Source organism: Mastomys coucha, unplaced genomic scaffold (genome assembly GCF_008632895.1).
Source record: "Mastomys coucha isolate ucsf_1 unplaced genomic scaffold, UCSF_Mcou_1 pScaffold8, whole genome shotgun sequence".
Taxonomy (NCBI): Eukaryota; Metazoa; Chordata; class Mammalia; order Rodentia; family Muridae; genus Mastomys; species Mastomys coucha.
In genome coordinates this window covers 71,898,561-71,918,377 of record NW_022196914.1, presented here as the reverse complement: position 1 = coordinate 71,918,377, position 19,817 = coordinate 71,898,561, and the positions used below count along the sequence as shown (strand labels likewise).

General features: G+C 42.0%; 1 protein-coding gene and 1 pseudogene across 10 annotated transcripts in view; both read left to right on the top strand.

The window, feature by feature from the left end:
* The window catches only part of LOC116083315, a 6,825-nt pseudogene extending 3,387 nt beyond the window's left edge, over positions 1 to 3,438 (top strand).
* A 7,150-nt stretch (positions 3,439 to 10,588) lies between these two features.
* Gpbp1 (GC-rich promoter binding protein 1) overlaps positions 10,589 to 19,817 on the top strand; it is a 64,124-nt gene continuing 54,895 nt past the window's right edge. Inside the window, exons 1-2 of one of the 10 annotated variants that reach the window (XM_031360562.1) lie at positions 10,589 to 11,027; positions 12,272 to 13,214. The gene's annotated coding sequence lies outside the window, so the exon portion shown is untranslated. Of the gene's footprint in view, positions 11,028 to 11,175; positions 11,252 to 11,413; positions 11,596 to 12,271; positions 13,215 to 19,817 lie in introns of those variants that run through there. The other 9 variants (XM_031360560.1, XM_031360564.1, XM_031360563.1 and 6 more) reach the window with 9 other exon arrangements.

Here is a 19,817-nt window from a genome sequence, read left to right as displayed (position 1 = left end):
AAAAAAAAAAAAAAAAAAAAGAATAACAGTGTTAGGAGGAATGATAAATCCAGATTACCATGGGGAAATTAGATTGCCTCTCCATAATGGAGGTAAGAAGGATTATGTCTGGAGTACGGGAGATTCCCCTAGGACTTCTCTTAGTACTACCATGTCCTGTGATTAAACTACAACAGTCTAATCCAAGCAGGATGACAAAGGACATAGACCCACCAGAAATGAAGGTATGGGTCACTCCTCCAGGAAAGAGCCAAGACCTGCTGAGGAGTTTACAGAAGATGGAGGAAATACAGAATGGGTAGTAAAGGAAGGTAGTTATAAAATCCATTTAAGGCTACGTGACCAGTTACAGAAAATGAGGATTAGTTGCAGAAATGAGGACTATAAAGTAATATGAATGCTTTTGGTTTTCTGTTACTAAAAGGATGTTTCCCAAAGGGACATTGACCTATTCTGCATTTACAAAGCAGTATGTGAGAGTTTTATGTTAGGTGTATTTATGACCTGGTTATTGTTTTCATTTGGACATGAGATATGATTTGTGTCAAGTTGACAAGGGGTGGATTATGATGGCTATTCCCAGTTGTCAACTTGACTATATCTGGAATGAACTACAATCTAGAAATGGAAGGCATACCTGTGATCCAGATCTTGAGGCTGGAAGACACAGGATTTTGATCTGGATCTTGACACATAGTGGCCATGAAAAGCTTAGGCTCAGGCAAAGTGATATATACCTCTAATCCTAGGAGGCAGAAGCAAGCAGATCTCTGAGTTCAAGGCCAGCCTGGGACAGAGCAAGTTCCAAATAGGTGTAGACATGGTGGTACACACCTTTAACTTGGGCCGTACTTTCTGTTGGAGGCCTATATAAGGACATCGGAAAAAGGAACTCTTCTTACTTGCCAGCATATCTGTTGGCGCCTACTTCTTCAGGATTCCAGCTTATACAGAAGGCCAGCTAAAACACCTAGCCTTGTGGGGCTGAGCATCTACTAGACTCTTAGACTTCCCATTCCCGGCTGCTCATTGTTGGGTTTGCTGGTCTGCAGACTGTAAGTCATTCCAATACTTTTTCTTAATATATAGAGACATTTTATTAGTTCTGTGATTCTAGAGGACCTTGACTAATACATATGGGAAAATCAAATTGCAGAGTATTTATTGTATAGATAATACCCCAATTTTACAAAAATATACATGTCTATGTGAATGGCATATATCCTCTTTGAGAAAAAAAAATCTAGAAGGGTCACAACAAACTTACAATATTTCCTTCTGAAGTATGTACTAAGACCTTGCTTTCCCATACATATTTTTAACACTGTTGGAATTTTTGTTGTTTTGAGTTAAAGTCTCATGGGATCTGGGCTGTTCTGGAACTTTTCATTTTTCTGCCTTCCGAGTGCTGGGATTTTAGACATCTCTACAAGACCCAACAAATTCTTATGAACCTTTTTTTTTTGGTTTATCGAGACGGGGTTTCTCTGTGTAGCCCTGGCTGTCCTGGAACTCACTCTGTAGACCAGGCTGGCCTTGAACTCAGAAATCCGCCTGCCTCTGCCTCCCAAGTGCTGGGATCAAAGGCATGCGCCAGCACTGCCCGGCATCTTAGGAACCTTTAACAAAAGCCCACAAGATGGCTCCCTGTGTAAAGGTGCTTGCCACCTTAGTCCAGTCCCGGAGATTCAGAGTGTGAGCACAACTACTATGCTCACTAATGTTGGGTTGACTCATGCTAATTCAGAAATATAAAGCCCGAATCCAGGGTACCAAAGAGGAAATTCTTAGTTTTCCTTCTATGGTTTCCTTTGCTCATGTCCTTTAGCCTGTCAGTTTTCCTACATGCTCATTAGGCAGTTGATCTTGATGTTATAAGGAATATGAGTTTGTTTGAGGGGAATAATTGTGAAGGTTTCCATATAATTGCAATGGGCAGCCATTAACTCAAAAAAGTTCCCAAAGCTTTGCCTCTGTGTGTGTGTGTGTGTGTGTTGAGTGATTTTAGAACCTGTCAAAGTTGCAATCTTTTATTTATTCATTTTTAGACACGGTTTCATTCAAGGTCAACATTGAATCCTTCTGCCTCTACTTCTTTATTTTATTTTCTAAAGATTAATTAATTAATTTATTTTATGTATATTTGTACACGGTAGCTGTACAGATGGTTGTGAGCCTTCATGTGGTTCTTGGGAATTAAATTTTTTAGGATCTCTGCTTGCTCTAGTCATCCCTGTTCACTCAGTTCCTGCTCACTCTGAGCTCACTCTTTTATTTATTATTATACATTAAGTACACTTGTAGCTGTCTTCAGACACACCAGAAGAGGGCATCAGATCTCATTATGGGTGGTTGTGAGCCTCCATGTGGTTGTGAGCTACCAAGTGGTTGCTGGGATTTGAACTCAGGACCTTTGGAAGAGCAGTAGGTGCTCTTACCCCGCTGAGCCAGCTCGCCAGCCCCTATATTGTACATATGTATAAATTTTCAAGTAATAAATTATAAACATTAATTTAAAAAGGAAAGCATAATGATTATTTAACCAGGTTTCAGACATGAAAAATCTGAAGACCCAGGGAAATTGTATTTTTTTAAATGTGTTTTGTGTATCTGTATGTGTGTGTATCACAAGTGTGTGCAGTGTAGCCATCCAGGCAGTGCTGACTTTGTATGCTCAAGGCCTACTGACTGGTGTAGTAGTGGACTCTGGAGAGGGTGTCATTCACATTTGCCCAGCAGATGAAAGCGTTTCTCTTCCTCACCTTACAAGGAGACTGGATAGTACTGGGAGGGATATTACCACGTCTCTTATCGAGCTGCTGCTGTTGTGAGGCTATGCCTGCAACCATTCTGCTGATTTTGAGACAGTTCGCATGATTAAAGAAAAACTTTGTTATGTGGGTTGCAATATTGAACAAGAGCAGAAGCTGGCCGTAGAGACCACAGTGTTGGTTGAGTCATATACACTTCCAGATGGACGTATTATTAAGGTTGGAGGAGAAAGAGTTGAAGCACCAGAAGCTTTATTTCAGCCTCATTTGATCAATGTTGAGGGGGTTGGTGTTGCTGAATTGCTTTTTAACACAATCCAGGCAGCTGACATTGATACCAGATCTGAATTTTACACATTGTGCTTTTTGGAGGTTCTACCATATATCCTGGCCTGCCATCAAGGTTGGAATGAGATCTTAAACAGCTTTACTTAGAACGAGTTCTGAAAGGAGATGTGGAAAAACTTTCAAAATTTAAGATCCGAATTGAAGACCCACCCTGCAGGAAGCACATGGTGTTCTTGGGTGGCGCAGTCCTAAGAGACATCATGAAAGACAAAGACAACTTTTGGATGACCAGACAAGAGTACCAAGAAAAGGGTGTCCATGTGCTGGAGAAACTTGGTGTGACTGTTCGATAAAATGGCAGGCTTGTCCCCATCATGCCTCTAATGCTTTTTTCTTTTTCCCTTTTTAAAAAAATGTTTTCTTTATTGCCAATCTTTGAACTCTAGGGAGGCCAGAAAAACTCATGGATCCCTTGTAACAAGAGTTGCATCCTGGGGGGTTGGAGAGATGTCTCAGCGGTTAAGAGCACTGACTGCTCTTCCAGAGGTCCTGAGTTCAATTCCCAGCAACCACATGATGGCTCACAACCATCTGTAATGAGATCTGATGCACTCTTCTGATGTGTCTGAAGAAAGTGTACTCATATACATTAAAAAACAAAAACAAGAGTTGCATCCGGGTGGTGGCAGCACACGCCTTTGATCCCAGCGCTTAGGAGGCAGAGGCAGGCAGATTTTTTGAGTTCCAGACCAGCCTGGTCTACAGCGTGAGTTCCAGGACAGCCAGAGCTACACAGAGAAACCCTGTCTCGAAAAACCAAAAAAAAAAAAAAAAACCCCCCCCCCCCAAAAAAAAACCAAAAAACAACCCTGCCATGTGGGTTCTGGGAATTGAAATTGAGCGTGGTTCCTGTAGACATTCAGTCAGTGCTCTTCCCCACTGAGACATCTCTTTAGTGTTCTCACAATGATAGCTAAAACAAAGCAAAACTACAACGCTGTATTCCTGAAATAGTTTGGTTTTTTTTTTAAAGATTTATTTATTCATTTAATGTAAATGAGTACACTGTTGCTGTCTTCAGATACTTCAGAGGAGGGCATTGGATCCCATTATAGATGGTTGTGAGCCACCATGTGGTTCCTGGGAATTGAACTCTGGACCTCTGGAAGAGCAGCCAGTGCTCTTAACTGCAGAGACATCTGTCCAGCCCCTGAAATCATTCTTTAAAAACAAACAAACAAACTTGGGTTTGGAATATTTGCCTAGCATGTACCAATCCCTACTCTGGCTAAATAAATAATACATAATAATGCTTATTAACTGTTCATTCTTTCTAAGGTATTGCCTACCTTTTTATAAGGCCAGCCTTGTATTAGGTGCTGGGGCTACTGTAGTAGAGAGAGCAAGAGTTCTTCCTTTGTGTCATCCTTTGAGGAGAGGGACTCATTGATCAGCAACACATATCTGTGAAACTCGCCAGGAGAGAAACTCTCTGTATTTCTGACTTTTCTCTAAGTAAAGCATTTGAGCTTCTGTTTCAATTATCTGTGCAGGGGCAGAACCTCAACAGTGAAAAGACGGGGAGACTTCTTTGTATTGTACCTTGCCTGTACAGTCTCCGTAACCTTGGAGACTGGTCTGCTAATGATAGAACAGGAGCTGTATAGGTACCAGGTACTTCCATCAACTGACTAGTAATATACTAAGGGGGCTCCAAGCATCAGTAAGCAGTAAAACTCAACTTACTAGCCATGCAGGGGGGGTGGAGGGGGACAGGCTTATAATCCTGGCACTCAAGGGGTGGAGGCAGGTAGAAGAATATGAGTGTGGGGTCAGTTTGAATTGCATAGCAAGATCATGTCTCAAAAAAACTTCCTTTTATTGAATTCTACTATGGGTTGAACACTGGCAGGCAAAGCGGATGAATAGAACTAAGTCCCTGAAAGGCAGACTTCGTGAGGCATGCCCATAATCTGAGCACTTGGAAGGCAGAGGCAGGATTGTGAAAGTTCAAGGATAGCCACAGCTACATTGCAAGGTCTTATCAACACGACAAGGTGGGGGGGGGGGCAAGCTAGTAAAAGAAAATGTAAAAAAGAGCAGTGTCGTTGGGCGGTGGTGGCACATGCCTTTAATCCCAGCACTTGGGAGGCAGAGGCAGGTGGATTTCTGAGTTCGAGGCCAGACTGGTCTACAGAGTGAGTTCCAGAACGGCCAGGGCTATACAGAGAAACCCTGTCTCGAAAATAAATAAGTAAATAAATAAATAAATAAATAAATCTTTGGGCCAGAGCAAACAGGGTTGACTGGATCGAGCAGAGGTCCGGAAAAAGTCAGTTCCCAACAACCAGATGAAGGCTCACAACTATCTGTACAGGTACAGTGTGTACTCATATGCATAAAATAAATAAATAAATATTTAAACAATCTTTTTTTTTTTTTCCGAGACAGGGTTTCTCTGTATAGCTCTGGCTGTCCTGGAACTCACTCTGTAGCCCAGGCTGGCCTCAAACTCAGAAATCCGCCCGCCTCTGCCTCCCAAGTACTGGGATTAAAGGCATTCGCCACCACCACCCGGCCATAAATAAATATTTAAAAACAAAACAAAATAAAACAAAAAAACAGTGTCCCATAGCCTCTAGCAGGAAAGGTTACAAAGGAGGTCATATAGTTTCAGAGGACAGTCACGCTTTATCTTGTGGGGTATTGTTGCTTCAACTGGGTCTTTGAAGATAGTAACACTTTGAGAAGCGGAGGAGGCAAAGGAAAGAATTCTTGGGTAGAACTTTCAAGGATAACAGGAACTCCGAGTACAGACTGTGTAGTTAACACAAAGTCTAAAGGTGGGTGTGCTAGTCTCTGCTGTTACCAGGGCCAGGCAGGAAGAGGGCAGCGGGAACTGGACAAAGCAGAGGAGCTCATCGTAGTGAGCGGGGAGCAAAGCAGGGGAGATGGGAAAGGGCTAGGGCAAAATACAGCCCACCAGGACACATCCCCACCTCCTACCTCCCAAGAATGGCATTCATCATATTAATGAAATCATCAATGGTTAATCCATTCATTAGGTCAGAGCCCTCTTGATCCCTGTAATTGCCCTCACAGACACCCTCAGAGGTGTGCTTTATTCATCTTGTAGGCAGTCTTCAGTTCAATCAAGTTGGCAATTAAAGTTAATCTTCACAGCGGGAAGCCATGCATTCAACAAACATTCCTGGGAATTCAGAGCTTGGCTGAAACTGTACTGGTGGCTGTGGACAAGCCGAGAGACATAATACTGCTTTTCAGGATCTTTGAGTCTGGTGGTAAAGATAGGTAAACATGCAGCAATTAGGAGCTGCAGAGATACAGCTCAGAGGTTGAGATCCTTTACTGCTCTTGAAGAGACTTGAAGAGACCTTCTAGGATCCTCTTTTTTTTTTTTTTTTTAAGATCACTTGTGGAAGTAGATAGGGCTTTCTAGTGAGAACACAGAAGAGGAATGCCAGATTTCAAAATATTTTTTTATTTACTTATTTATTTTTTATTTTTATTTTTTTATTTTTTTGGCTTTTTCGAGACAGGGTTTCTCTGTGTAGCTCTGAAGACCAGGCTGGCCTTGAACTCAGAAATCTGCCTGCCTCTGCCTCCCAAGTGCTGGGATTAAAGGCATGTGCCACCACCGCCCGGCTCAAAATAATTTTTAAAGGTTTTCCACATAAATATTTTATTTCAAACATATACTGTATTCTTTTTATTTGTTGCACACTTAGTTATTTTACTTGTTTACTGTGGGGTGTGTGTGAGCGAGTGCACAAGTGAGTTTGTGTTTCTCTTAGGAGACAACTTGTAGGAGGTGGGTTCTCTTCTTCCACAATATGGGTTTCAGGGATTGAAGTCAGTTTGGCTGCAAATGCCTTTACCTGATGAGCCATCTTATGAGTGTGGAAATTTAAGTTTTAAATATTAGTTATAAAATAGGATATTCAGCCAGGTAGTGGTGGCACACATCTTTAATCCCAGCACTTGGGAGGCAGAGGCAGGTAGATTTCTGAGTTCAAGGCCAGCCTGGTCTACAGAGTGAATTCCAGGACAGCCAGGGCTATACAGAGAAACACTGTCTTGAAAAAATAAATAGAATAGTCAAATACATACTATTTCATATATTCAAATATATGCACAACAATGTTTAAAGCAAAAGTCCCGCTGTGATGATTATTTGAATTATTATTTATTAGTTTGTGGGGTTGGGAGATCATACTGACACAGTGACTGTAGAGGCCCGTTATGAGAATATTTGTTTCTTTATGCTTAAGAAGAAAGGTTCTGGAGTAGGTGGCAGTACTGCATGACTTTAATCCCAGCACTGCAGGCAGAGGCAGGTCGATCTCAGTGGAGTTTCAGGTTAGCCTGGTCTAAAAGCAATTTCTAGAACCTTCTGGGCTGTTACAGAGAAATGCTGTCTCCAAACCAAACCAAACAAACCAAACCACAAAAAACCCAAAAGGTCCTACTCTCCTCAAGAAAGATGTTAGAAAGTTTTCTCTTTAATGAGATAATGCTTTTTTACTTCCCAGAATCCCTAGCCCCTGGAACCCTTCCTATTAGTCATGTCTCTTCTGGTTCTGAGCATTTTAATTTTTTCTCTAGAGTTTCCTGTCCACTAAGCATCTGACCTCCTTGCTGGCTTAAGTCAAAGCCTTTCTCTTTATCATTTCCTTCACATCTGGGCAGCTGCTGAGATTGACAGCTTACCTGCCTGCAGGCTTTTCTTTTAAACACAGATAAAATTGTCCTCTCTGAATAAACTTTGGCTTTGCTTGACTTTCAAAATTCTGCCTTTTAAGTCTGTAATTGGAGGAGAACACAATCCAATTTCTGTGGCTCTAGAGTCTCAGTACCCAGGGGCTTGGGGCTGCTACTTTCCTTTTTTTTTTTTTTTTTCTTTTTTTCTTACAGGATTTCTCTGTATAGCCCTGGCTGTTTGTTTGTTTTTTTTTTAAAGATTTATTTATTTATTTAATGTGTATGAGTACACTGTAGGTGTACAGATGGTTTTGAGCCACCATGTGGTTTCTGGGATTTGAACTCAGGACCTTCAGAAGAGCAGCCAGTGCTCTTAACTGCTGAGCCATCTTTCCAGCTCTATTATTATTATTATTATTATTTTTTAAAAAACCCATTTCTCAGTTGGTGTATTTTTCAACTTCCCAGTTTTCACTCTTACCTGTAAGATGGGAAAAAAACAAACAAACAAACAAACAAAAACAAAAAAAGCTCTTAGCTTATACAAAAGAGAGCCGGGCAGTGGTGGTGCACGCCTTTAATCCCAGCACTAGGGAGGCCAAGGCAGGAGGATCTCTTGAGTTGGAAGCCAGCTTGGTCTACGGGGTGAGTTTCAGGACAGCCAAGGTTACATAGAGAAATCCTGTCCTGGCCCCTTCTCCCACCAAAGTCAAACCCTAAATCACTAGGGTTGTAAGAGATGACAGAAGTTAGGAATGTTGTTTCTGTTTCTTGATTCAAATTTCTAGAAAATAACTGGGAATGGAGTAAGACCATATTGAAGGTTACATGTTCTTACCTATTCACAGGTCATTGCTATTTAAACATTCTTCTTTTAAATCTGAGGCAGGGTCTCATTTGGAGCCCTGACTAGCCTGGAACTTTGCTATGTTGACTAGGCTAATCTGAACTCAAAAGAGTGTGCTGGGATTTCAGGTGTAAGCCATGGCTCCAGGATATTTTAACTTCTTTGGAATAGTTTTCTATACAAAGTACTCTTTGTGGCAGGCGTTGTTCATTGCATTAAATTCTTGACTCTTGGTGAAAGGGGCTTCTTTTTCTTCTCATGTCCTTATAAATTTCCCCCTCTTCCAGTTCTGCCCAGTTTGGTATCAATTCTTTTTGTTTTTTTGAGACAGGGTTTCTCTGTGTAGCCCTGGCTGTCCTGGAACTCACTCAGTAGACCAGGCTGGCCTTGAACTCAGAAATCCACTTGCCTCTGCCACCCAAGTGCTGGGATTAAAGGCATGTGCCACCACTGCTCAGCTGATATTGATTCTTAGAAATAGAAACCAGGTGGTGTGGCTTTGAAGGGATAAGGAGAACTCCAGGCCAGCCTGGGCTACACAGCTGAGATCCTAGCTATAATAAAAAGCAACCCAGGTTCTCTTTAAACACGTTTTTTTTTTTCTTTTGTTAATGGAACCAAGTCTGGTGTGGTGGAAAGAGTTTGGATTAAGACCTAAAACAGAGCTAGGTGTGGTGGGGCATGGTTGTGATCCCAGCACTTGGAAAGCAGAGGCAGAAGGATCAGGCATTCAAGGTTATGTACATTAACTCCTTAGAGAAAGCAACAAGAATCCTTGCCTTTCCCTCTCCCACTCGCCCAGTACACAAACCCACTTGTTTTAGGGAAGTTTAAACCCGGTATGTTGAGTAGCCAAGGTCCAGAGAGTAACTGGAAGACTTCTAAAATATGAAACTAGCTAAAACTTCTAAAATATGTAAATGAGGAAAACATATCTTAGACACTGGCACGATTAAAAAAGCACCCTTTAATTTTAAGTTCTTTCCCTTTGTATGTAGGGGGCAAGATGGGTCAAGGTTGAGGTACAAATTAAGGTGAGTTTACATTGCAGTGGTGTTTCAGAGAACTTATAGGGGCAACGCACAACTACAAACCCTATAATGCATACAAAAAAGTTCTTGCGAAATGACGGTTCCTGTGGTTCGATAGGTGGGGGCAAATATTTATTTTCTCTCTTTAGGACGCTTCCCCCCTCGTTTCTTCTACTTTTTTTCCTCTTGAAATGAAATCTCTACCCTTTCCAGTGTGAACCTTGGGCGACATGTACTTGTAGGGAAAGTGAACACCGTAACATTTATTTAAAAAAAACAATCGTTTGTGCTATGCAGATTCCCAGGACGACGCTGATGAAATAATCCATCTCCTTTGGAGTGGTTAGAAACATGAATTATTAGCGCGAGGCTATCTGGCAGCCCTTCGCCCTTCGGGGGAACCGAGGCTGCAGCCGAGCCTCGCGCGCCTCCCTAATCCGGCTTCCGCGCGTTAACGTCCCCGCACGCTCCGCGTGGCGCGCGACCGCCGCGCCCAATCCCTCAGGCAGGGCCGGCTCCGCCCACCTAAGCGCTCAGCGCCCCCGCCGAGCGGTCTGCGAGCCACCGCGGCTTCAGGTCGAGCCGAACCGGCGCCCGCCGCCGGCCGTTCCCGCCTTCGCGGCCTGGCCGACTCGGGAGCGCCGCGCGCCCTGCGAGCGAGCGAGCCCGCCAGTCCGCCCGCCCGCGCTCGTCGTCTTCAGCCCACGGTCCCGAGCTCGGGGAGGGCCCGCGGCTGCACAGAGGCGCTCCTCAGGGAACGGCCGGGAATTCCCCCTTCCACCGAACGTTCCGGATTGTTCACCGTCCTCACGTCAGCAGCAGGGGGTAATCCCCGGCTCCAGCTGCTCCTGACGTCACCGCGCCGAGCCTCCGCCCCCCGACCCCGCCCCCCGACCCCCCGCGCGCGGCCCAGCCTCCGGGTCCGCCTCAAGCCCCGCCTCCGGACTGGCCCCGCCCCTTCCCCTCCTCCAGGCGCCGACGTAGAGGGCGGAGCTTCTCTGACCGGGGCGTGAGCGGTTACTCGGGCCCGAAGGTTCTGTGCTGGAGGCCCTCCTCCTCCTGCCCCGCCCAGTGGGTTCGTTTGCACGGCGGCTTCCACACCCTTTCTTCCTCCTCTTTCCGCCTCGCCCCGCCTTCCTTCTCTCCCTTCTCAACCTCTCTGGTTCCTTCCCCGCCTCGCCACCTTCCACGATCTCGCGAGACTTGGCCCAGAACATTGCGGATCGGGTCGGCGCCATTTTGGGACTGAGACTGGTTGTGGGGGAGGGAAAAGCGGCAAAAGGGGATTATTCAAAGTACCGAAAACCTCCTCCCGGGATCGAGCGCAGCGGCACCCCCAGGCCAGGGGCACCTCTGGTGGGGCAGAAGGTAACACAGTCCCCTGGGCCCCGTACGGGAGTCCCGGGGACCAAGGGGTGCCCGTGGCGGCGTTGGGGCTTGAGGGGTCGGGAGCGGCGTTGGTCGGTGGCGCGAGGCGTGAGGCTGCGGGCGGGCGGGCGGCCGGGGGGCGGCGGGAGGCGCGGGGCGCCCGCCCTCGGCGTTGACTCAGCCCGGCGGAGCGGAGGCGGCGGCGGCCGCGGCGGGGCGGCGAGGTGGGCGGCGGGCCTCGGCGGCCGTGGGGGGGTGCTCGGCGGAGGCCGAGAGCGGCTGGGCGTCCGCGGCGTCGGGCTGCCTCGGGCCCCGGCACGCGCCTTCCTGGGCACCGCCAAGCCGGCCCGGGGGCCCGGGGGCCCGGGGAGTCGCGGCCGAGCTGTGGCCTTCCGCCGTGGGCTCGGCGGCGCTTCGCCCTCCCCGCCGCGCCCGGCTCCGGAGCAGTTGCTTGTGGCTGTTGCTCGCGGAGGCGAGCGCTAACCTGCGCTCCGAAGTCGCGTCGGCTCCGAGTCGGACGGGACCTGTTATTTTTCGGGGGAGGGAGGACACAACAGTCCTGAACATGGTGGGCGAGTCGGGTCCCGCACCTGGAGTTTTGGCCGAAACCTGTTTGCTTAATTCAAGGAAATGGGAGCGTACCCCTCTAGCCCACCTCTGTCCTCCGCGGCTGGGGAGTCAGCCCTCGGGCGAATCTTAGCCACTCTTCTTGCCACGCTCCCCTCCCACCTTCCCACTCAGCCTTAGTGGGTAAAGTCCAGCTGCTCCATTCTCTCCGAGATTGCCTTTAGGAAAGAAGGAGCGTCATTCTCCTCTCGCCTCTCATTCTCGGAGTTGGGTTTACTAACGCTCCGCCGCAGCACCACCTGTCCATTTGTTTTCCTTTGGCACATGGGGTAGAATTAGGGATGATCAGTGGTAAGACGGTGTGCCAGTCTCGTAGTTTTAATATTTGCTCAAAGTTTGAAGTTTGGTACATGCAGCCTCCTGTAGTCTACCTGCACCCAGTTCCCACTTCAAATCGGAACTCGTCCTCATGATACGGTCACCCAGTTTTCTCCCCCCTTCCTTCAGTAGACTTTCATCGAGTGCTAGGAAACGACTTTTTTCCCCAGCTCTCTCTTTAGGACTATGTGGATAAAAAATTTTCCCAGAGGTTAATTTTTTCCAAAGTGGGGGTTAATTTTGATTTGAAAATTAAAACTGACGAGTTTTTTTTTTTTTTTTTACTACAACTTTTACAGGTGATTGAATTTGGCAGATATGAAGATCATCATCTAGGTTTTGTTTAAAAGGCCTCGGATATTTCAAGTGGCCATTTTGGAATTACAGTTTTGTTTTTGTTTTGGGCAATTTTGCCCCAGAAGTTTATTAAAATTGACAAGAATCATCTCTGAAGTGAATTGATAGTAGTGAACAAATTCAACGAGACCCAGCCATTTCTTCAGTATTTTGGTTCAAACGGATTATATAAGTGGTTAAAGTATTTCATCTGCTGTTATTTTTGTCTCTTCCCCTCTCCTGTTGGTGTTCTTCAGCCAAAACTGTAAGATATGTTTGATTTGTGTACCAAGTAGTTTCAGCAGTTTCAAATTACTGTTTAAATATTGCTGAAGTTTTGTGGCAGTTCTTCTTACCTTTATTAAAAGTTTTAGTAATTTTTGACTTCAGCTTTTTTCATTTTACAATGGGACATCTTTTCTAAATGAAGACATTGAAAGAATACAGAGTTTTTTTCTTTTTATCTTTTATTTACTTGGGAATGTAAGATGTTCCAATTTGACACCAGCATGGTAGTATTGAGATAGCTATTTGTCTGTTTATGTACGCTGATGTTTAGGAGTAATCTTCAGATGTGAAATTTTTCTTTTTGTTTCTGCTTTTTGGCACATAAATTGGATATTTCATCTGGAGTGGATAAGTACAACAGTGACAAATACATGGAATAGTAAAGAAGACCTTGCTCTCGAATCCAAGGAACTTGGCTAATTCTGGATCTAGCCATATGAAAACTTCAAAATAAATATGGGTAGCTGACTTCAAGTAACTCTATGTCAAATAGTCATAGGTTAAGTATCTTCAAAGAACTTGGATATTTCAGAGGATACAAAATAAAAAAACAAACTGGAAAACATAAAGCTTATAGAGAAAAAATCAACACCTTCCTGTGCAGTCCTTTTGGAATTTGTAAGTACTTCTACAGTGAACAAATTAGATGTTCAGTTGTGATCAATAATAAGAGTCAAATTGATCCTGTGTTATTTTTGGAAACTGAAAATTTTCAGTTTCTGGAAAAAAATGTTTTTGATTAAATTTCTGGATAGTCTGAAAATAGGCAGCCATTTAGCTATATAGTAAATTGAAATGCAGAAGATTTTAAGGTTAACAAATGTTTCAGACATTACAATCTTATTAAAAGTTTTTGCATTTTTAAAGTTGAAAAAACTTAAATGCATCTGCTCAGTAATCACTTTAGTAGTGGAATCACTTGAGTAGTGGAAACGTAGAAAAATCCTACACAGTATACGTCTGGTTGGTTTTACATTGTAAATGTCATTGTAAATGTCATGTGTCTTGATTCCTAGTTTATTTTTTTAAGTGTGAGTTTGACCGTTTAGAGATCTAGTTTAGAAGTAGTGTAACACAAAATAATGCAAATTTGGCTTTACATATGATATCTTAAGAAATAGTTTTGTTTTAAGGCACAACAATTCCATATGTTTTAACTCATTACAGACAAGTTTTTTGAAACACATTATTGAAGCAGTTTGTATTCCATACCCTTTGGTTAAAGATTACTGGAAAAAAGCACAAGAACAGAGCAAGTTGACTTAATCTTTTTTTTTTAAGAGAATTTTTTAGTTTATGTATGTGAGTACACTATAGCTGTCCTCAGACACACCAGAAGAAGGCATCAGATCCTATTACAGATGGTTGTGAGCCACCATGTGGTTGCTGGGAATTGAACTCAGGACCTCTGCAAGAGCAGGCAGTGCTCTAAATCGCTGAGCTATCTCTCCAGCCCCTGACTTAATCTTTATATATATAATATATACTTGTATATATTACATATGTATAATATGTATATCATGTATATAACATCATTCATGTATATATAAGGTCTATTCCTCCTGCTGGCTTAAGTTCATAGACAGGTTTTTTTTAAAGTTTTGGATAGTATTTGCTGTAGCTGAAATTCTTTTAACAAATGTAGGACTCTTTAGTAATTCTCTCTCTATATTCTTACTTTAACTATTGCTTGATTGGTTGAGGGGGAGGTTGGAGGGGTATTAGATCACTTGGAGTTGAAGTTAAAGGCAGTTGTCAGCTGCTTGATGTTAGTGCCTGGAGTCAAACTCAGGTCATCTGCAACAACAGTATGTGCTTTTATCCACTGGGCCAGTTCTTCAACCTAGACTGGTTTGTAGTTGCTATTAGTTATTACGTTTAATTTTTCAGTGTGTGGGGCATTCTGGAGTTTTTTTAATTCAACCATTAGTAAAGATTAATATAGCCATGTTTAGTTTATTTAATCTAATACCTTTTCAGCGGTTTAATACACTTTTCCAAGGTTTTATAACTTAAGCAAATTGTTTATTTCTAAACAGTTTTCCCCCTTGCTAACCTGTTGAATTATGTTAGTTTCCTAAAATCAAAAGAAGTGATAGTCTAAAAGTTAGTATTCGGATAGTTATGTTTAACATTTATTTTCTGCTCTGAAGTTGGAATTAGAGTTCAGTTCTCTATATTCTAACAGATTGGGTTATATATGTTTTCTGTGTTGAAAGTTCTTTAGTAGTTCTTAAAAGTTAAAAAATATTGAGACAGTTATGTATTGAGGGTGGCCTGGAATATGGGGTCCTCCTGATGTAAATATTCTGAAATTCACCTGTATGTTGCCATGCCAGGTCTTGTGTGCAGCATTTTAATTGGTTTTGTCTTAATTTATGTAAAAATTGATGAGATGAGAACATTCATCTATCACTTGGGAGAGCCTGTATATTATTTGGCTTTTGAAGTTATTTGTATAAAAGTGTATTTTTAATGTGAGTTAAGAAATTGAAGTAGGTCCTGAGTGGTGGTGTGTGCCAGCATTCAAGAGACAGGTAGGTCTAGTCTACAGTTTCAGAGCAGTTAAGCTCAAAAAATGGGGGTCAGAGGAGACCCCTCAAAAAACTCCTCCCTTTCACACTTACAGTTTCTCTTACTCTTGTCCTAAATGATTGTTTTCAGTAATTACAATAGCTAGCAGTTACAGATTATGGTGTCGTGTTCTGCTTCTCACTTTTACATGATATCCGTCTCTGAGGAGAGTAGTGTAATTTGTGGTGTGAGAAAGTTGTTTGCTTAGAATTAGAATCCAAGTGATCTGACTCTCCCTATTCTCTTAATCTCCCTGATGGTTTTTGTTTTATTTTGTGTTGAGGATGTGCTTTCGTGCTAGACAAGCTCTCACCTGAGTAGTGTCCTCAGCCCAGTCTGTACTCTTTAATTGTTATGCTTTCGACTCACTTCCTCATCTATGCTAGACAAAGTCTAGCCCCAGCCCAGTCAGTACCCTCAGTCATTATACTTTACTTATACTGTCCTTCTATTTGAACATTTTCCTTGGTGTTATTTTTTTCTTGTATACCATTCTTCTTAGGTTAACCCTGATTATACTATAGAGGTTGGAGAAGCTAAAAAAATAGAAGCTGCTGTTTAGTTTTGCTATTTGTTGATAACTATTTGGATGATCTTTGCTTTTATTTATAAAATTAAAATGGTTTTCAACCATATAATTTCTTACAGGTGTGGATCTAAATATTAGTGCTTTTCTTTCTGCTTTTGGACTGAAATTACTACATAGATTTTTGTTTTTAAAGCTGCTGGTGATATCCTCTTCTTTCTGCCTTCTCAGTTAGAGGAATTACAGATCCACACCACTGTAGTGTCACTTATAATGCAAGTCTCTGTGCACACCTACATTCATGCGAAAGTCAGGACAGCTCTCAGAAATTGGACTCTTTCAAATATGTGTATTTCGGCCATCCAGCTTAGGTCATTAGGATCTGCAGCAAGTGACTTTACTTGGGAAGCTATGTCACAGACCCTGATGAGACTTTGATATAATAGTTTATTTAGAAGCAGGAATGATCTAAGAAAGGGTAATTTTTGAGGATATGAGATATCTAGAAAAGGAAATGTGATATTGTACTTACTGTAATTTTTTTGCCTTTTCATTAAACTGATGGAAATATGGTAATTGTGAAATTGTATGTAAAGTTATATATAATAAGAGAATCTACTTAATTGGGTTTATATGTCAAACAGTGTTTGACGGTGTTTTATTTTTATTATATTACTCTAAACTATTTTTCTTGTTTTTGTTAATGGCATTACCTGGATTCCATTCATGCCAATCTGAAATTGTGATTTTTTTTACTTCTTAAGACATACAACCTTGCTGCCCCATAAGTTTGATTTGCTTATGCTAGAATTTTTTTTCCTTTAAGGAAGCAGCTAACTTACTTGTTTGCTTTTCATCCTATTCTGTAAAAAGTCTCAGATACCTTCCCAAAATACATAATCAAAAAAGCTTAATTAGGGCTGAAGAGATGGCTTATCCGTTAAGAGCACTGACTGCACTTCCCAAAGATCCTGAGTTCAATTTCCAGCAACCACATAATGGGATCTGATGCCCTCTTCTGGTGTGTGTTTGAAGACAGCTACAGTATGCTCATACAAATAATAATAAAAAATAAATAATATTTAAAAAAAAAAGAAAAAACTTAGCTGGTGTTTTGGCTCCCTTTAGGTTTTTCACTAAATACCTGTCAACATCAGCTAGGATCTGCTTGGTTCTCCTAGAGCAGGTCGAATTCTGTATTTATGTGTTCTTAATAGGCTTATTAACTTTCCAGCTGCTCTATGACTTGTGGAGGTAAGGTATTTTGTTATTTTTCTTTTTTAGGGGTCCATATTAAAGGATGAACTTTAATCATATTTGAGACAAGTGCTGACCTATAACCTCACCTCTCTTTACTGTTTATGCTTTTTTTACCGGTCTTTCAGTTAGCATTTGTAAAATTTTTTTATATGTATGCATCTTGCCTACATATTTGTAAGTGTACCACATTTGTGTCTAATGAGAAGAAGGCATTGAATTCTTTGGAACTGGAGTTACAGACACAGGTGAACTGCCATGTGGATGCTGGGAACTGAGAATGAGAACCCAGGTCTTCTGGAAGAGCATCCAGTGCTCTTGGTAAACTCTCTAGGCCCACCCTCCCCAATAACATTCTTGAATTTTCCAGACAGGATTTTTCTGTGTAGCTCTGGCTGTCCTGGAACTCACTCTGTAGACCGTGCTGGCCTCTGCCTCCTGAGTGCCAAGATTAAAGGGCTGCAAATACCACCCCCACCACTTGTTTTAAAAAATTGTTTGTGTGTTTGTGTAAGTGCATGCTAGAGGCAGAGGCACCGGATCCCATGGAGCTGAAGTTACAGGCATTTGTGAGGTGTCTGATGTGGGTGCTGGTAACCTTACCTTTGCAGCAGCAAGGGCTCTCACCAATCAGCTCTCTGTCCAGCCACTAGTGGTCCATTTGTAAACAGTTTTTGATATACTTTCTCTAATGACTCATAGGATATTTTTATATACTAATTGGGCCATTTGTATATCTTCAGAGAAGTATTTAAGAATAAAGATAGCCACAGCTGTCCTCTCCCCCATTTCCTCTCCCCTCTCCCCTTCTCCATTCTATGCTTTGTAGCCTGATCTGGCTTAGAATTTACAAATCCTCCTGCCTCAGCCTCTATTGCTGAGATCACAGGTAATTTCACTATACTTGGCATATTTGTCCATTAAAACTTTGTTGTTGTAGATAATCTTTTATTTTACATATTTTTGAAACAGGATCTTTCCATATTTCCCAGGCTGATCTTGAACTTTCTGTGGTTTCTTGCCTCAAACTGATGAATACTGGGATTATAGGGTATTCTGCCTTGTTCAACAGTGAATGAATCCTAATAACTACTAAGTAATATTTATCAGTGTTTATACCATGTTCTAGGGTATTTTGAGCCTTTTAAGTTTTAGTCCTCATGGACACTATGTGAGAAGGCCTGTTTACTGACACTTTACAAATGTAGTAGGCACAGGGATTTCAAATGTTTTGCCAAGGTTATACAAGTATTGTTTCTTCTGAACCCATATCAAGGCTTACAAGTTAGTTTTTAAGGTATTAATGAGAAAAGTAAAATACTATTCTGAACTTATTTTCATTTTGTGTAGCAACTAAATTTTATATCCCTAGGTAAATATGATACAGTTCCAGGTTGATAATCATCATTCAGCAACATGTAGATTCTGGAAGTCAAACAAGTCCTCTACAAGAGCAGCAGATGCTCTTAACTTCTGAGCCATCTTGAGTCACAATTAAATAATTTACCTAAGGGGTTAGGTGACAGAACCAGATTTTAAATTTCTTTTTTTTTTATTTTTATTTTTTGGTTTTTGGAGACAGGGTTTCTCTTTGTAGCCATGGCTGTCCTGGAACTTATTCTGTAGACCAGGCTAGTCTCCAACTCAGAAATCTGCCTGCCTCTGCCTCCCAAGTGCTGGGATTATAGGCGTGTGCCATGCCACCACTGCCCGGCCTGTTTTTTGTTTGTTTTTTTTCTCCTGCTTTCTCTTTTGAGGTGGTACTGTGACCTAATTTTGCCAAGTAATTTCTGTTCCAATAAACTAACTTTTATCCCAATTTTCCTGTCTACTATAGAACTTTGTGATTTGGTGGAAATCTCTGGAAATCCTCCTCTTCTTCCTTTTATCTCCCCCTCCTCCTCAATCTCTCCTCTTCCCTTCTCTCCATTTCTTTCATCCTCTTCCCCCTTCCCTCCCTTTTCTCTCCCTCCCTCTTTAGAAGATCTAAACTCTGTAATTTAGGTTAGCTCTGAACTTGTATACCTTTTTCTTCCAAGTTCTAGGTATACATGAAAATGTTATCAAGCCTAGGTATACTTCATGTATTTTTGGAGCTGGAGATAGAGCCTAGGGTAACATAAATAGAGTACCTAGGGAAAGAATACACCAATGAACTATGCCTTAGCCTTGTAAGTCTTTTTAAAAGTTATCTTTTAGACTTTTCTTGTAATTAAAAACCTCAAGGAAACCATTTCAAGGAAAGATTTTAGCCTGTATCTTCAGTCCATCTTGGTGCAAGGGCAGAGCAGAGTGGCTCTCAAAGCAGAGAGGGAAGCAGAGAATGTTTGCACTAGCTAACTCTACTGGCTTTTATTCTTTTTCCTCCCATCTAGTTGTCTCATTTCATTAGGGTACCATCTATATTTGGGGCAGGCCCTTCCCTTAATTCTGTGGAAGTGTACACTTAGACGCACACAATGTTTTCTTAATCTCTTAGGCTCTTCTCAGTCCAGCTTAGTTGATAGAATTAACCATCTTTGTTGAAGCAAAATACCCTGTTATATTAGATCAAAGTAATATATACTTACAATAAGCAAGGTAAATGAATGGAATTTATAATAAAGCAATGTGTTTGAATGTATAAAATCATAAGTATGATCAATCTAGAATATAAGACATCCTTTAAACTTCCTGTTTGTGCCCATGTGTGTGTTGACATGGAGCTTACTTTTGAACTTGGCTGCTTTTGAACTTGGGGGTTATCTTGCTTCTACCTTCTCAGTGCTGAAATCAGAGACATGTATGTACCTCTAGGCAGCTCATCTGGTATCTTAAAATAAAAGTTCTTTTTACTTAAAAAAAATATGTGTGTGTGTGTATGT